This window comes from Anolis sagrei, chromosome 3, assembly GCF_037176765.1.
Source record: "Anolis sagrei isolate rAnoSag1 chromosome 3, rAnoSag1.mat, whole genome shotgun sequence".
Taxonomy (NCBI): Eukaryota; Metazoa; Chordata; class Lepidosauria; order Squamata; family Dactyloidae; genus Anolis; species Anolis sagrei.
This window is the reverse complement of record NC_090023.1, coordinates 186975898-186994602: the sequence shown is the minus strand read 5'-3', so window position 1 is coordinate 186994602 and position 18705 is coordinate 186975898.

The following is an 18705-nucleotide window of genomic DNA, read 5'->3' as shown; positions in this document are numbered from 1 at the left end:
ACTCACAGAAGGTGCCCTGTAGTATTTGGGAGCAGCTGCTGGAGTTAAATCTGGTTTTGCTAACTCAGATGCATCTGCCTCCTAAATCCAGTCTACGGTTTCAACTTTCTGTGCATGATCTTAACATTCAAATTATTCAAAACATTTGCCTTTAATGAAGGACGACGTTTTGGCTCCTTTTGATGATGGTGCCTTTTTATTATTTCTAAATCATCATTGTTCTGTTTCCTCAAACAATGTGTCACAAAGTCAAAATATAAGAACAGAAAATATTAAAAGTTAAAGGCTGGAAGGAATAATAGTTTTGATGACCTATTGGAAACTCAGTTGGGAAGAAGCCAGTTTCGCCTGCCTGGGAAATAGTTTCAATAAGGGCAGGTAAAGAATGAAGGATACAGTCCCCCTCCCTTTGCCCAATGTTGGATCCTTCCTTGCTTGCTTACTTTTGAGGAGGCTGCTGCTGAAAGAGCCCCTGCCATCTGGCCCTGCAAATGGGACTCCGGCAGCAGCAGCTTCAAGCCTAGGGAAGTAAAGCAGATCCAACACAGCCATTTTTGTCCCCTCCCTTTTGCCCAATGCTGGATCCTTCCTGCCTTCTCCCAAACTGGCTCCACAAGCCTGAGTACTAACAGGATCCTGGGCTCCAGTTAGTACTCAAGTTTCAAGAGCCAGTCTGGGAGTCTACTATCAAGAGACAGCCTACTATTACGCAATGCCATGGCATGTGCATGGCATTGAGCAATAGTATTAATCCAATGCAATGTTTGTTTGTGGGATTAACATAACTCAAAAACCACTGGACGAATTGACACCAAATTTGGACACAAGACACCTATCAGGCCAACGAGTGGCCATCTATATAAATAAAAATGTAATGTTCGTTTGTGGGATTAACATAACTCAAAAACCACTGTGCGAATTGACACCAAATTTGGACACAAGACACCTATCAGGCCAACTAGTGGCGATCTATATTAATAAAAATGTAATGTTCGTTTGTGGGATTAACATAACTCAAAAACCACGGGACGAATTAACACCAAATTTGGACACAATATACCTATCAGGCCAACGAGTGACCATCACTCATAAAAACACAGCAGACGAGACTTAAAAAACAAAAAATGCATTACAACGCATGCACTAAACCACATATATACACAAACACACAATTATACACATATACACAAACATATACACACACATATACACATATATACACACACAAAACACATATACACAGACTGGGCCACAGCAATGTGTGGCAGGGGAAAGCTAGTCACAAAATAAACATGTGTATAGAAATATTGGAGCCCTTGGTGGCGCAGTGGGTTAAAGCGCTAAGCTACTGATCTTGTTGACCGAAAGGTCGAAAGGTTCGAATCCAGGGAGTGGTGTGAGCTTCTGCTGTCAGCCCCAACTTCTGCCAATCTAGCAGTTCGAAAACATGGAAATGTGAGTAGATCAATAGTAACCGCTTCTGCAGGAAGGTAACAGCACACCATGCAGTCATGCCAGCCACATGACCTAGGAGGTGTCTACAGACAACGCCGGGTCTTCGGCTTAGAATAGAGATGAGCACCACATCCCAGAGTCAGACACAATTGGACTTAATGTCAGGGGAAAACCTTTACCTTTACCTATTTCGATGGGAAATGTGGGCCTACTTTTGGCTGATGAGATAGTCAAGTTAATTTGAATTGTTGTTGTGTCGTTTCAGCCTTAAGGCAATGTGAAGTCTAAAGTTTAGGGCAGGAGCTGGGTAAATAACCTTGGAGGGCCTGCAACCTTTCATTGAGGGACCCTGCATTAAAGCATACACTCCAGATCTGCATCTGGATCTGCATCTGGATCGACCAGCTCATGTTCACCTCCCATATAAACGTACATTCGTGCTGAAAAGAAGGCATTAACACTGGAACCTCTCTCATATGCACCACTGAACTTTGCTTACTGTTTAAGTCTGCACTTGTTTTAATTAAGCTCCACTTTAAATAAATGAGAGCAGTTATTAGCATTCATCCTGGCTATATTATGAAAAATTGAAATCGCTGTCTGCAGAGTGTGGAGGCTGTTTATTGCAAAGCAATAATCATTTAGCCGCATAACAGCATGGAAGCCATTAGTTGAAAAAAAGGAATGGTATAAATAGCCCCCTCTATTGCATCAAAACCTTTAGCCGAGATTAAGCCAACAGCCACTCAATTAAAGGTTTCTTGGAAGATTGCGGTTCTTAAATAGATGCATTCTGTTTTGCTGTTGTTCATGTTGAAAAAGCATTTAGAATCTACCGTATTCCTTAAGTGTTTACAGTCAACACTGAACTACCTGATTGCCTATTTGCCTCCATTTTCCGGAGTTTCTGAGTTTTACTCAAATCAAAATAATACCATTTTGAAACAAAAGTAAGTAAAACTATCACAGAGAAGCCATTGAAATCCATAAGCATGTGGACAATTTCAACAGAAAGGAGGAAACCATGAAAATGAACAAAATCTGGCTACCAGTATTTAAAAACTCTAAAATTACAACAGCAAAACAACAGAGAGGAAACAATCAGGCACATCTAATCACCTCTCAACAAAAGATTGCCCCAGGCACTGCCAGGCTATCAAATGCTAATCAAGGCCACGGTGGTCCACGCTCTTGTTACATCCTGAATAGATTACTGCAACGCGCTCTACGTGGGGTTGCCTTTGAAGACTGTTCGGAAACTTCAATTAGTCCAACGGGCGGCGGCTAGATTACTCACCGGAGCATCATACAGGGAGCATACCACCCCTCTGTTATGTCAGCTCCACTGACTGCCCATCCAGTTCTGAGCACAATTCAAAGTGCTGGTTTTGACCTACAAAACCTTTTACAGCTCCGGCCCAGCGCACCTGTCCGAACATATCTCCTTCTATGTCCCACCTCGGAGTTTAAGATCTTCTGGGGGGGGGGGCTGCTCTCGGCCCCGCCTTTGTCACAAGTGAGACTGGTGGGGACGAGGGACAGGGCCTTCTCGGTGGTGGCCCCTCGCCTGTGGAATGTACTCTCTGGGGAGATTAGGTCATCAACATCCTTCCTCTCTTTCAGAAGGAAGTTAAAAACCTGGATATGGGACCAGGCCTTCGGGTAAGCTGACAGATGGATAAAAGACAAGGATGACCAGAGTAGGAAAGGACAATGACAATGCTGGATGGATTATGGATATATGAATTGGCGAACACTGACCATAAGATGATTTTCTTACTGCTATTGTATTGATTTGATTGTTTTAATTAGTTATAACTGTTGTTGCTATACTGTAATTTGTATACTGTATTTTGTGAATTGTTGGGCATCGAATTGTGCCTTTTGTAAGCCGCCCTGAGTCCCCCCCAGGGGACTTGAGAAGGGCGGGGTAGAAGCACTCTAAATAAATAAATACATACATACATACATACATACATAAGGTGGTCAGTTGAAACATTCACACCTAGCTCCAACAGACAAGAGTTCTTTGTCCCACCCTGGTCATTCCACAGATATATCAACCCATTTTCCTAGTTCCAACAGACCTCACTACCTCTGAGGATGCTTGCTATAAATGCAGGCGAAACGTCAGGAGAAAATGCCTCTAGAATATAGCCATATAGCCCGAAAAAACCTACAACAACCCAAAACTAACTGTCGTCAATTCACATTTTGCGAAATGTCAGCCAAGTAACTGGGAGTATGGTGAGAGGGACCAAGAGATTCTACTGCCATGCTTCTATATGATGATTGATGTGGCTCAGAAAACTGTCCGAACATCCACCTGTTGTGGCCAAGTCAGCCCAACTTGTGGCCACGGCATTGAAGGTAGGTAAAGTCTTGCTAATGAGGCCTGAACATTGCCAGTGTGGGCAGGGATATAAATGGAGTGAGAGGTTATGGAAGAGAATTACAGTGTTCCTTCGCTACTTTGCAATTCACTTTTAGTGGACTCGCTGTTTCGCAGGATTTTGAAAACATTAATAAACTAGCTGTCCCCTACCATGCGTTGCTGTGGCCCAGTCTATGTATATGTGTGTTTGCATATATATGTGTGGTTTTGTGCATGTGTTGTAATGTATTTATTTATTTATTTTGGCTTTTAAAGTCCCTTTTGCTATGTTTTTCAGTGTTTTTACGAGTGGTAGTCACTTGTTGGATTGAGAGGTGTCTTGTGTCCAAATTTGGTGTCAATTTACCCAGTGGTTTTTGAGTTATGTTAATCCCTCAAACTAACATTACATTTTTATTTATATAGATAAAACTAGCCGTCCCCTGCCACACATTGCTGTGGCCCAGTCTGGTGATCTGGAAAATAAAGTAATGAGAAAGTGTTGATTTCTAATATATGTAATTACTTTAAACTTGTGGATAAACAGGATTTCTTGCTGTTTCTTTGTCAGTGTTGATGTGGAGATTGTCTGGTTTGCCTACTCTGGAACATGCAACATATAATTGTCCATCTTTAGGGGTCCCTTTCAAATCTATGGTACTCTGTGTGTGTGTGAATCATATTATCTATCTATATCTATGGCTGGATGGCTCTTTGTCAGGAGGGCTTTGATTACGTTTTCTTGCCCTGGTGAAGGGAGTTGGACTGGTTGGCCTTAAGTATTTTCCATTGGTCATGGGGGTTCTGTGTGGGAAGTTTGCCCCAATTCTGTCGTTGGTGGGGTTCAGAATGCTCTTTGATTGTAGGTGAACTATAAATCCCAGTAAATACAACTCCCAAATGTCAAGGTCTATTTTCCCCAAACCTCATCTGTGTTCATATTTGGACATATGGAATATTCGTGCCAAGTTTGGTCCAGATCCATCATTGTTTGAGTCCGCAGTGCTTTCTGAATGTAGGTGAACTACAACTCCCAGGCTCAAGGTCAGTGCCCACCAAACCCTTCTAGTGTTTGCTATTGGTCATGGGAGTCCTGTGTGCCACGTTTGGTTTTATTCCATCATTGGTGGAGTTCAAAATGCTATTTGATTGTTGGTTAACTATAAAACCCAGCAACTACAACTCCCAAATGACAAAATCAATTTTTTGAGTGACGGTCACTCATTGGCTTGATAGGCGTATTGTGTCCAAATCTGGTGTCAATTCGTCCAGTGGTTTTTGAGTTATGCTACTCCCACAAACTAACATTACATTTTTATTTATATAGATAATATAATATATAATAATATAAAATATAACCAAGCATCTTAGTATCCCTATGGATGTCCCGGTCCTCAAACACCCTCTGCTTCATTTGGAAGAATGCTGCACTTGCAGAGCCCAGGAGTGTTGTATTTCAGTGTCAGTGTTGACTTTTGTGGAGAGGTGGCTGCCAAGGTGCAGAAATGGTTTACTGCACAGTCATGAGCCTCCAATGATCTGGAAGATGGGATGGTCCTAAACAAACAGCAAGACACGTCACACCGAAGCACACAGCATAAGGGCTGAATATCTTTATCTGTAAATATCTGTAGATTCTGGCAGAAAGCCTTAAGATGTAGGGATCCTCTTGGTTTTTTTTCCCCCATCTTCTCCTGTTTCCTTGGTCCTCTGAGTCATTATTGACATCAGCAATAGCAGGAATCTTCCAAGAGTATTAGCAAAGTTCTGATTCCAGTGGATATTACATTTCAAAGCTAGAACCAGACAGATAGTATCTTCCTTCCTCTCATTAAAGGGATTAATACATAAAGTATCTTCAATGCATATTCATTTTTTTGAATCAGTTGCATTTCATTTCCCATTAAATCTTGTGTAACATGCTGAAGACAGAACCCAACTAATTAAAAAAGATGCTTGCCTTTTGGCATGTAGGAGGCAGCTAGAAAAATGAAGGGAATACATAATCTCTATCTTGGTGTCAATGTAAAATTGCATTTTTGGGTATAGTTCATTGGAAGACAGGGAGTGGGGGGGGAGGTTCGCTTTCATTTCAAAGCACTTGACATGAATCTTATTTGGAAAGCAGTCCGATCAAAGAACAACCCTAGAGCTTTCCTTTGAATTGATCTTTGCAAGAGAATCTTTCAGATTAATCGCTTCTAGACACTATATAAAATCTATTTTTAGGCTGATTGAATTGAATTTGGAATCAGACCCAATCTGTTCCCATCCAACTGTAAATTCAAATCAGCAATCTGGATCTCCTCCCTTTTCCCCTTGCATTGGGAAAATTAAACAGTATATTTTCACATGCCTACATAATATTTGGGGCTATGGTGGCACAGCGGGTTAAACCACTAAACTACAGAACTTGCTGACCAGAAGGTCGGTAGTTTGAATTCATAGGACGGGGTGAGCTCCTGTTGTTAACCCCAGCTTCTGCCAACCTAGCAGTGTAAAAACATGCAAATGCAAGTAGAGCAATATGTACCACTTCAATGGAAAAGTAATGGTGCTCCATGCAGTCATGCTGGCCACATGACCTTGGAGATGTCTATGGACAACGCCGGCTCTTCGGCTTAGAAATGGAGGTGAGCACTACCCCCTCCGAGTTGGACATGACTAGACTTAATGTCAAGGGGAAACCTTTACCTTTACATAATATTGAAGACAGAGTCAACTCCAAAGAGGTTGAGTACAATTCCAGACAGGTAATTTCAGTAGTTTTTTGCGCTGGCAACTCAGAAGTTTTCTTAAACAAAAACAAAATTTGAAGAGTTGCTCATGGTGGAACCCACAATGGCTGGGGATAGTGAGATCCAAGCCATTGTGGGTTTAGCCTGGTGAGAAAAAGAAGCCAGTATTACAGAATAAATCTCACCAAGTTGAAGAGAAGGCCTCCAAGGTTTTATTTCATTCCAGCTGGAAAGAATGATGATTGCAGTAATCTGCCAAGAAATCAACATGTCTGATAGGTAGGTAAATACAGAATATATAGCTTTCAGATTCAAAAGTTTCCATGCCCACCCCCTGAGCTGACCTCAAACAAGCCCTCCCTAGAACCACTATGAGTAAAGGGTGCAGCTGAAATTCCTTGCCACACACTGCCCCACAGAGCTATCAATGAGCAAAGCCCAACTTCCTTCCCCTCTTCACCATCCTGGTTCAATGTTTTCCTTCTCTGAGCATGTAGGAGGCATACTGACTTTTCACACATTTATTGCTAACATATGGATCACTGACATTTGAGATTGTGCCATTGTGTTCTGGCACAGACTCAAATGTGCCAGAGTAAAGGGCAACCAGGAGGATTTCTCTGGGCTAAAGGCAAGCAGGGAGATATCTCTGGGCCAAGCTGATTCAGTTTGGAACAGAAACATATTGTTCCAAAGTCCAATTCTCTTCGTCATTCAGGATTTGGCTGAGTCAGTTGCTTAGCCGCAATCTATGTTCAATCTGAGAGGTGAAATTGAAGGGTAGGCTGCTAGTGCTTTCGGAAATCACATGTCTGAAATGTCCACATTTCACTGAAAGCATTTGATCCCGGTGGAAATTCAAATAAGTCCTGGGATGATAACTAGAGCTGGCAAGCAAGTATGCCAGCTGTCTACCTCTGCATCACCTGTTATTCCTGGCTATTGTCTTGAAGGGCAAGACCTATCAAATGGTTCTCAATGAACAAAAACAAGGGCTCGGAAGAGAAGGAGCCAAGATCTGATGGGGGACCCTGTTCTTTTAGAGTCTAGTCCAATGTTTCTCAACCTAGAGGTCATGTTGGGGAGCTGGAACTGACAGAGAGCTCATCTGTGCTCTCCCCGGAGGGGGGTCATGAGGGGGTGTAAGAGGGGTCACCAAAGACCATCAGAAAACACAATATTTTCTGTTGGTCATGGGCACTACAAATGTCAAGGTTTATTTTCCCCAACGCCACTAATGTTCACATTTGGGCATATTCAGTATTTATGTCAAACTTGGTCCAGATCCATCATTGTTAGAGTCCACAGTGTCCTCTGGATGTAGGTGAACTACAACTCCAAAACTCAAGGTCAATGCCTACCAAACCCTACCAGTACTTTCTGATGGTCATGGCTGTTCTGTGTGCCAAGTTTGGTTCAATTCCATCATGGGCAGAGTTCAGAATGCTTTTTGATTGTAGGTGAACTATAAATCCCAGCAACTAAAACTCTCAATGGAAGGAAAAAGGAAGAGGGGCCGAGCAAGGGCAAGATGGATGGCATCCTTGAAGTGACTGGATTGACCTTGAAGGAACTGGGGGTGGTGATGGCCAAGAGGAAGCTCTAGAGTGGGCTGGTCCATGAGGTCACGGAGAGTCGGAAATGACTGAATGAATGAACAACAACAACAACAACAACAACAACAAGAACTCCCAAATGGCATAATCAATCCCCTCAACCTCACCAGTATTCAGATTTGAGCATATTAGGTATTTATGCCAAATTTGGTCCAACGAATGAAAATGCATCCTGCATATCAGATATTTACTTTATCTTATTTTATTTATTTATTTACAGTATTTATGTTATGATTCATAACAGTAGCAAAATTATAGTTACGAAGTAGCAACGAAAAATATTTTTATGTTGGGGTCACCATAACATGTGGAACTGTACTAAGGGGTCGGTCGCAGCATTAGGAAGATTGAGAACCACTGGTCTAGTCAATGTTCTAGAGCAGGAAAGGCATGAGCTTTCAGAGATCATAACCTTTTGGAAAACTAGAATCTCCATTGCTTTTTGGAGAAAAATGGCATTCACAACCATTTGAAAATCACAACCTTTTGTAAAAGTATGATCTTTCAGAGAAGAGCCAAAAACTCATTTGGCTCTTCTCTTCAGTGGTATATATCCACATGTATTTGTCCAAGGCAATTTGGCTTTTCAGTTGTTAGACTGACAACCTAGTTGTCTCTGATCTGTTAGGAACAGAGATTATGCAAATGCACAAAATATAGCAGCTCTTTGGAACTATTCTTTTCAGTGCCCAAAAAACATCTATTCTTCCATAAAACATCTTGCTTCTATTTCATGCTCTCAAGAGACAAAAATAAAGTAGACTTATTTAAAAGTAACATACTTGGTTTACTCACAAGCTTCATGTATTCAGCATACAGGTACATAACTTGTCAATCCAGTTACAGATGGTGTTGAAGTGGTTTCTCTGTTCAGGTAACACAAGGCATCTTTCTTATAATCAACAGCAACATGAGTTTGCTTTCAACAGTCCAAAGTCTCATGGTGTCTCTGTGTTCTAAAATGGAGTCTGAGTCTGAGCAGTCCCAGATCTGATCATGTGGTCTGCAGCCGCTCCCACAACCTCAAGAAACGTAAAGAGGAAGCTTCATACCAAAACATACATATACAATACAGTAAGCAAATAGAATCCTATATTTGTTCCTATATACACTTCCCCCCCCCCTTGTATGAAGGCCTGTTTTTACAACCCAATTTTTAATGAGCTTCTCCCTCACAAATAAATTGCTCCATTCCTATCTCACCCTGAGTTTTTAGTATTTTATCTTGCACATGCGGCCCGCTCATTGTCATTGTGATTGTGGATTTCTTATTGTATTTTTATATTGGTTAATGTACTCATATGTTTTAAGTACTGTATATTCTGGCGTATAAGACTACTTTTTAACCCAAGAAAATCTTCTCAAAAGTCAGGGGTTGTGTTATACATGGGGTTGTCTTATACGCTGGATTAGTCTTACACACGGGAGTAGTCTTATGCACGGGAGTCGTCTTATATACTGGAGTAGTCTTATACACGGGAGTAGTCATACATGGGAGTAGTCTTATATGCTGGAGTAGTCTTATACATGAGAGTAGTCATACATGGGAGTAGTCTTATATGCTGGAGTAGTCATACATGGGAGTAGTCTTATATGCTGGAGTAGTCTTATACACGGGAGTAGTCATACATGGGAGTAGTCTTATATGCTGGAGTAGTCATACATGGGAGTAGTCTTATATGCTGGAGCAGTCTTATATACGGGGGTAGTCATACATGGAAGTAGTCTTATACGCTGGAGTAGCCTTATACACTGTAGTAGTCTTCTACACGGGAGTAGTCTTATATGCTGGAGTAGTCTTATACACGGGAGTGTAGATCCATCCTAAATTTGAATTATCTAAACCTTAAAACCTTAACAAAAAATAAGGAACCGCCGGTGGTGCAGTGGGCTAAAGCACTGAGCTACTGAAATTACTGACCGAAAGGTTGCAAGTGAGCTTCTGCTGTTAGCCTCAGCTTCTGCCAACCTAACAGTTCGAAAACATGCAAATGTTAGATCAATAGGGAAGGTAATAGCACTCCATGCAGTCATGCTGGCCACATGACTTGGAGGTGTCTACGGACAACGCTGGCTCTTTGGCTTAGAAATGGAGATGAGCACCAACCCCCAGAGTCGGACATAACTAGACTTAATGTCAGGGAAAAACCTTTTTTGTTGTTGTTTGTTCGTTCAGTCATCTCCGACTCTTCGTGACTTCATGGACCAGCCCACGCCAGAGCTCCCTGTCGGCCGTCACCACCCCCAGCTCCTTCAAGGTCAGTCCAGTCACTTCAAGGATGCCATCCATCCATCTTGCCCTTGGTCGGCCCCTCTTCCTTTTACCTTCCACTTTCCCCAGTATAATTGTCTTCTCTAGGCTTTGCTGTCTCCTCATGATGTGGCCAAAGTACTTCAACTTTGTCTCTAGTATCCTTCCTTCCAATGAGCAGTCGGGCTTTATTTCCTGGAGGATGGACTGGTTGGATCTTCTTGCAGTCCAAAGCACTCTCAGAACTTTCCTCCAACACCACAGCTCAAAAGCATCTATCTTTACTTTTAATCCTTAAAATGAACTGGAGGAAAAAGTGTCTCAGAACTAAATGTATTGAGTTCTAATAGTTGATATTAATCTGTCATTGCATGGTTCAGTTTGCACTTTCTGCAACTTTAAGGAAAATACAAGTCTCTCAGTAGGCAGAATGGAAAAGTAACCCAAAAAAAGATTATGCTTTAAGATCGGCACTGTGATGCTTTGCTTAATGGACGTTTCCATTGATTAAAAATGTTCCCTATTTGTTATTCATATGTAGCATACACGTTAAACATTAACAAAGACTCAGAGGTGTCCTTTCCAGATTTCACACTCACACAGTTCCTGCTTCTTGCCCTCTGTGAAACTGAGAATGATAATAAATATGAATTTTCTTACAGGAAATGGATGTGCCAAGAATAATCAATGCTCAGGGAAGCAGCCGTCCTCACATTAGCATTGTTTCAAGTCAGCAACAGCTAGGAAACTGCTGCCGGGATTCGTCATTTGCTCGGAAAAGAAGAAATGAACACAGTGTCTAATGAACACAGCATCTGCTCCATTAACTCCAATGTTCTTGGTCTTTCCTGTATGCTGGAAGAGTGGGAAGGAAATTTGCTTTAAAAATGAAATTGAACATTTCACAGCTGCTGGTTTAGCACTGGAAATGTTTTACTCTCCCTGTAAGGGTTTATTGTAAGTGCTGAAGCATCAATAAGGTAGATGGAGTGTGTGTTATACTACAATACAGCAGATTGTAGCATTAAGATGTTTTTCTTTCAAGCCATTCAAACTATTTTAATTACATTTGAAAAACAGGAAAGGAAAGATACATCCCTTAAAATGATAACTAAAAGTAGCCAACTACTTTTGAATCTTTTGACTGTAACTTTACAGCTGTAACTGTAACTGTGTAGCAAAGTTAGAAGTGTAACCATCACATTGTTTCCATTCGATATTTGATGTTTTGTCTTATGTCTGTTATAAACAGGCTGTGTTTTTTAATTTAATTTTAGTTGTTAAGTTATAATTTGTGTTTATATGTTGGGTTGTTTAAATTTTGTTAGTATGGATGTATTGTTGTTGTAATCGAGCATTGAATGTTTGCCTTTTATGTTTGGAATCCACCCTGAGTCCCTTTGGGGAGATAGAGTGGAACATACGAGGGTTGAATGAAAAGTAATGCCTCTGACTTTGTAACTCCTCAACAGTTGGCAGTACTAGTATGCAGTGTTGCAGTTTGTACGAAAGCTAACTCAGAAAATGTGCAGTCCTGTCCAGACTTCCCAGCTCTTTGTTCATCCACAAAGAGTAAATATGAGCCAAGTAAATGGGAAAAAACAAAATTTACTCTTAAGTGACAGAGTCAGGGGCGACTCGTCCATTACGTGAAGTAAGCGGTCGCAGAACACTTTTTTTTGCCAGGGTTGCAGAGGCGCCTCTGTAAATGCCCCTCAACCACCACTTGAGGAGTGCCCCCTCAGCTCACAACAGCCCGAGCAGTCCGGGGGGAGCCTCAGGTTTCTTGCCTCGCTGCCGGGCAATCCTCTTCCCAAAGGGGCCGGGCCCTTGAGCCTCGCCTCACCCCTCTCGTTCCTGCTCCACCCGGCCACCGGGTGCGCAAGCAGAGCCGGTGCTCAATCGTTCTCCGCGTTCGATGCCTTCCCCATGACCGGCTCCCTTTCCTGATCCCCTGGTGCTCCACCCACCTCCTCTCCCCAATCCGCGGGTGGGCCAAGGGGCGGAGCTGCCGCGCCTGGGCTGCTTCGGGTCCGGAGGCGTGTCTGAAGACTCCAGCGAGCGTACCAAAAGTCGCCTCTTCTCCTGACTTTCTCTTCAGCTATTGGGACCAAGAGAGAGAGAGAGAGAGCCCCTCCGGCTGGAGGTATCTCCCACCGCCGCTCCGTCCTTTGTTTTTGTGCCTACCTTCAGGAAAGGTGGGCATCTCCACCTCTCTCTCTCTCTCTCTCTCTCTCTTGGTCCCAATGGCTGAGGAGAAAGTCAGGAGAAGAGGTGACTTTTGGTGCACCCGCCGGGGTCTTCAGGCATGCCTCCGGACCCAAAGCGGGCCAGGCAAGGGAGCAAGTGCGGCAAGTGTAGTTACTGGGATGTATAGTTCACCTACAATCAAAGAGCATTCTGAACTCCACCAATGATGGAATTGAACCAAATATGGCACACAGAACTCCCACGACAAACAGAAAATATATATCAATGATTGGTTGGGGGGGGGCGCCAAAATACTGTTTGCTTACCATTGAAAATTACCTAGGCCGCCTCTGAACAGAGTCAAAGAAGCAGCTTCACAAAAATATCCAGCTTTGAAAATAACTCAGTCCATTTGCAGAAATAAAGCTCACACAAAGTCCTATTCATTAAATCCATGCATCTTCTTCCTCAATGGTGCAAAGAGACAACTCTTGAAACAAGTGGTTCAGTAAGTCCCAAAATCCATTAGTAACACTCCTCGTGTTATACTCCATTCAGGGAGTGGTTCAAGCTTGTTATCCTTGATTGCTTCAATTATCCAGGTGTTTTTCCTCAACACATACACAGGAGACGATCCTTACAAAAACTTAAGTCATATACATGCATATACTGTAACATGCAGCAGGTACTGGCTTGATCAGTAGACTCTCCTCTACAGTTCCATTTTGGCGGGAAGCCTTAGCATTGAATGGTTGTGTTGTTAAGTATGTGCAGTATGGAGCCCTGCGCAGACAGTCAGTCAATGTGACTTAAGCAACGTGCAGTCATTGAATTCTTGACTGCAGAAAGTGTCACCCCAAAGGAGATTCATCAGAGAATGCAAGCTGTTTATGGTGATTGTGTTGATGTGAGTACTGTGTGTCATTGGGCGAGTAAGTTTAAAGAATTTGAGGTCACAACCTCTGAGGATGCCTGCCACAGAAGCAGGTGAAATGGGCTACCTTTCACGTCATCCCTCATCATTAGGATCTGCTGATGGGATCGGACCAAATGTCTCTGAAAATGTCCTTATAAATGGTGATAGTTATGGTCCTCATGTGAGTGGTTCAATTATTCTGTTCTGTGTTTTCGTCAGAATTTTAAAGGACTCCAGGGTATTGAAGTCCACTTTCCAAATATGTTGAGAATCTCTAAAATCTGTATTATAAACCTGAATTAATTAACTTCCCTAACTACATGGGAGCAACCAACCATCATGACATAAATAGCAGCTTAAAGGTGTGTGGTCGAAAGCTTTCCTGGCTGGAATCACAGGTTGCTGTGAGTTTTCTGGGGCGTAAGGCCATGTTCCAGAAGCGTTATCTCCTGACATTTTGCCCACATCTATGGCAGGCATCTTCTGAGGTTGTGACCTCATAACATCTGAAGACGTCTGCCATAGATGTGGGTGAAATGTCAAGAGGGAGTGCTTCTGGAACATGGCCATACAGCTCAGAAAACTTACAGCAAAGCAACTTAAAGCTATTACGTGCAACTAGCCATCCCCTGCCACACGTTGCTGTGGCCCAGTCTGTGTATATGTGTTCTGTGTGTATATATATATATGTGGTTTTGCACATGCATTGTAATGCATTTTTAATTTTTTTGGCTTTTTAAGTCTCTTCTGCTGTGCGTTTTTATGAGTGATGGTCACTTGTTGGCCAGATAGGTGTCTTGTGTCCACATTTGGTGTCAATTCGCCCAGTGGTTTTTGAGTTATGTTAACCCCACAAACGAACATTACATTTTTATTTATATAGATAGCACTGTCGCAAAATTGTATCCACTCGTTCTACTGCTTTTGATCCATAACATTGGTATGATCTTGTCACACAAAGTAACTTCTTACAGCTTATTTGTAATCTTTGTTATTTGTAATTCTTTTCTTCCAAGCTCTGCCCAATTATTTCCAGGAGTTACAGTTCCCTGGTGATATACAACATACAGACCAGTGTGTCGAGGAGGATTGTGGGGAGATATGTTTTTGCATATCTCGAAAGGATGCAAAATAGGAGCAAAGTTAGCAAGAAACTGGCAGTCTCAAAGACTCATCCTGATCCATATAGAACCTCTTTGATCTCGCGAAGATTCATGCACAAGCAAAACTTGGCTACAATATGCCTCTTCCCTAAATGTCAACATTATTTTTAGCCTCCGCAGAGCACACGACAAATGAGTGTGCCACATCATTCCTTCAACGCTTTTGCTTTAAAACACAACAAAAAGCTTTGGGGAAAAAAAGAAGAGGAAGGGAAGGTTGCCTCTAAATGCTGCTAGGATTTGGGATTTTCCTAATAGAAAGTGACTGCTACATTCACCATGTTCTCCTGAGACTGAAGACAGCATTTATAACCTAGCAAATTTCTTTTACACCAATACAGCATGGTCGCTTGTTTGCTTCTTTCAGTAGTTTGTTTCTGTGGTGTGATTATTGGCAGCCTACATTGGGGGCAAGGAACACATGGCTCTCCAGATGTTGAGGGGCTGCAACTCCCATCAGTGACCAGCCCAAATAGCAAAGGCTGAAGGCTGATAGAAATTGCAGTCCAAGAACATATTGGAGATGCCACAGCCTGCATGCTACTACATGCTATAATAAAATCAGAGGGATATCCGGGCAGGGTGGGCACCACGAACACACCTCTTCCCTTAGATATAGCGTGGAACAAAAAGGCTGACCCTAGTGACCGAAGCACTTGTTAGAAATATAGCTGCCACCACCTCAGAATTGCCGGCCTGAGGGACCAAAAGGGTGTCATTGTATTTTAAATAAAAGGGTGTTTGAGCTCTTAGACTTCTATGGCTGACTGGAGTTTAGAAATGTATTGGGAGAATGATTTCTGAGGGAAACGAATGGATTGAGGCGAACAACAGTTGAGAGTAAACTAATAAAGAGTTTATTTTAACTTTAGCTTAACAACAACTCGATGAAATGAGTGGTACAAAATCTTGATGCAGTTGCAGTAACTTGGTTGCCTGAACACAAACAGTTCTCCTGACAGAATAACTTTTATAACTGAGAATCCCTTTAAACCACTGTTCTACTATTAGACACAGTATTCCCTGGGATACAGACCCAAGAAAAATGGCAATAAGGTATCTGTGAAACCTTTACAAGACTCACTAAAGCACAGCCCTCCTTTACTGGTTCTCTCTAACTCAGTAAAGCTCTGGCTTCCTGCCTTCCCCTTATTCCAAAACCTTAGAGATCTCCCTAAAAGTTCTCTCACTTCTGTCAGTTCCCTGCTCTTAAAAATCCAACTCTCTCTCTCTGTCTCTCAGACTCTTCTCCCCTGTCAGATAAGACAGCTCCCTTTCCCTCCATCCAGCTGACTCCACCCCTGATTGTTACACCCAATCAGGAGTCAGCCTGACTCCTCCTCCTTCTCTGCTCAACAACCAGGAGGCCAGCTACTGCCAAGCAGGCTTCGGCCTAGCCAGCTAAAAGGTAGTTTTATTACACATGCCAACAATATGAGAAGCTTTCTGGAAAGAGCAACCAAACATTATGTTGTTGGAATGTAGCAGAAGCAGAATTTAGGAACAAAATATAGGTTAAGCATCCCTCGTAGTAAAGGTAAAGGTTTCCCCTCGACATTAAGTCTAGTTGAATTTGACTGTGGGGGGTGGTACTCATCTCCATTTCTAAGTCGAAGAGCCAGCATTGTCCGTAATAATAATAATAATAATAATAATAATAATTATTATTATTATTATTATTATTTGTCATGTCAGGAGTGACTTGAGAAACTGCAAGTTGCTTCTGGTGTGAGAAAATTGGTCATCTGCAAGGACGTTGCCCAGGGGACACCTGGATGATTTGATGTTTTTATCATCCTTGTGGGAGGCTTCTCTCATGTCCCCGCATGAGGAGCTGGAGCTGATAGAGGGAGCTCATCCGCCTCTTCCTGGATTCGAACCTGCGACCTGTCGGTCTTCAGTCCTGCCGGCACAGGGCTTTAACCCACTGCACCACCAGGGGCTCCATAATAATAATAATAATAATTATTATTATTATTATTATTATTATTTTATTTATTTATACCCCGCCACAACCTCCCCAAAGGAGACTCAGGGCAGCTTACATGAGGCCATGCCCATCAAAACACAAAACACAATATAACACAAAAACACAACAGAAAATCAGACGCCTCCGAGGTCATGTGGCCAGCATGACAGCATGGAGCACCATTATCTTCCCACCAAGACGGTACCTATTGATCGACCCACATATGCATGTTTTCAAACTGCTAGGTCAGCAGAAGCTGGGCCTAACTGCGGGAGCTCACCCTGCTCTCCAGATTCGAACCACTTAACCTTTCAGTCAGCATGCTCAGTATTTTATCCCACCTTTAATATAAGTTTGTTGCTTATGTTTTGGTTTTTTCTTGCTGTAATATGTTGTCCGGGTTTGGCCGCATGTAAGCCGCCCCGAGTCCCCTTTGGGGAGATGGTGGCAGGGTATAAATAAAGATTATTATTATTATTATTATTATTATTAGTAATAATAATAATAATAATAATAATAATAATATAGGGGTCCTCAAACTTTTTAAGCAAAGGACCAGTTCATAGTCCCTTGGACTGTTGGGGAACTGGACTATAGTTTGAAATAAACATGAACAAATTCCTATGCACACTGCACATACCTTATTTGTAGTGCAAAAAAATATGAATACAATATTTAAAATGAAGAACAATTTTAACATAAACTTGCCAGTATTTCAACGGGAAGTGTGAGTCTGCTTTTCGCTGATGAGATAGTTAAGTTAATTAGAATTGTTGTTGTGTACATTCAAGTCATTTCAGACCTAAGTTTAGGCGGGGGCGGGTTTCTGCCAAGGAACTTGGAAGACTGCATTCAGCCCATGAGCCTTAGTTTGAAGACTAATGAATATATGATACATTATATGGAATTCAAGGCAATGTGTTTTCTGAATTTCTCTGTAAAGGGAATGTATATGTTTTATGTATTGTCAATACTGATCAAGGTGGCCAGTTGCAACATTTGCGCTTGTCTCAAGCAGATAAGAGTTCTTTCTCCCACCCTGGACATTACAAAGATATATAAAACTCACTTGCCTAGTTTCCAACAGACTTCACAACTGCTGAGGATGCCTGCCATAGATGTGGGTGAAATATCAGGAGAGAATGCTTCTGGAACATGGCAATGGAGCCCTGAAAACTCACAGCAATCTATATGCTTTATATTTGTGTTTGCAATTAGGCTTGTTTGATTAAAAAAATGATTCAAAACTAATTTCGGATGTAGGGGGCACTGGTAGTTCGATTCTAAAGTCAATTCTGTTTTTCACAGAAAAAAATGTTCAAAACTTTTGAAAACTTCTGAGACTTCCGAATCCTTCCTTAATGGCTTGAAAGTGTTATTTCCTGTTTCATTGAGTGGTCTTTACTTTGAAAGTAGTTGTTTTACTCCAGAAGGGGGGGGGGGGGGGAGCAAAGGGAGGAAATTCACCCATCTCTGGTTTAAAACAACTTCCCAGACTTGAGACAGAAAAGGCGGGGGGAGAGAAAAGGGAGGAAATTCATCCACTCTGGTTTAAAACGGCTTCTCTGGCTTGACCCGAGGCCAGGAACCAGAAGCAGGGAAAAGCTGAATTATTTCTAACTCACTTACTGCTTTGTAAAAGAAATGGCAGAAAAAGCTTCGGAAGGGTAAAGGGACTGCTGGTTTCCTTAAAAACTTCGAAATCGCTTCAAAAAGCAAATCTTTCCGAATTTATTCTGAATTACAAAGATTCCTACTGAACCTAACCATGCCTATTGCATATAATATCCTATAAATTACCAAAGAGCTTGATCATTGTCCTATATAAATGTCTTGAGACTCCAAGGCTTATGAGCACTTAAGTGGAGTGTTGATGTTAAGTCAACCTTTCTACTTCTCACCACTATCAAAAGGGAAGTCAGAAGGCTTTACTGGGATCCTAGACAGAATCTGGATTGCTTGATAAACTTGAGAAAGGATTCTCAATTCCCCAGTCTAAAGAAAACTAAGCTTGTATTGTTGAAGGCTTTCAT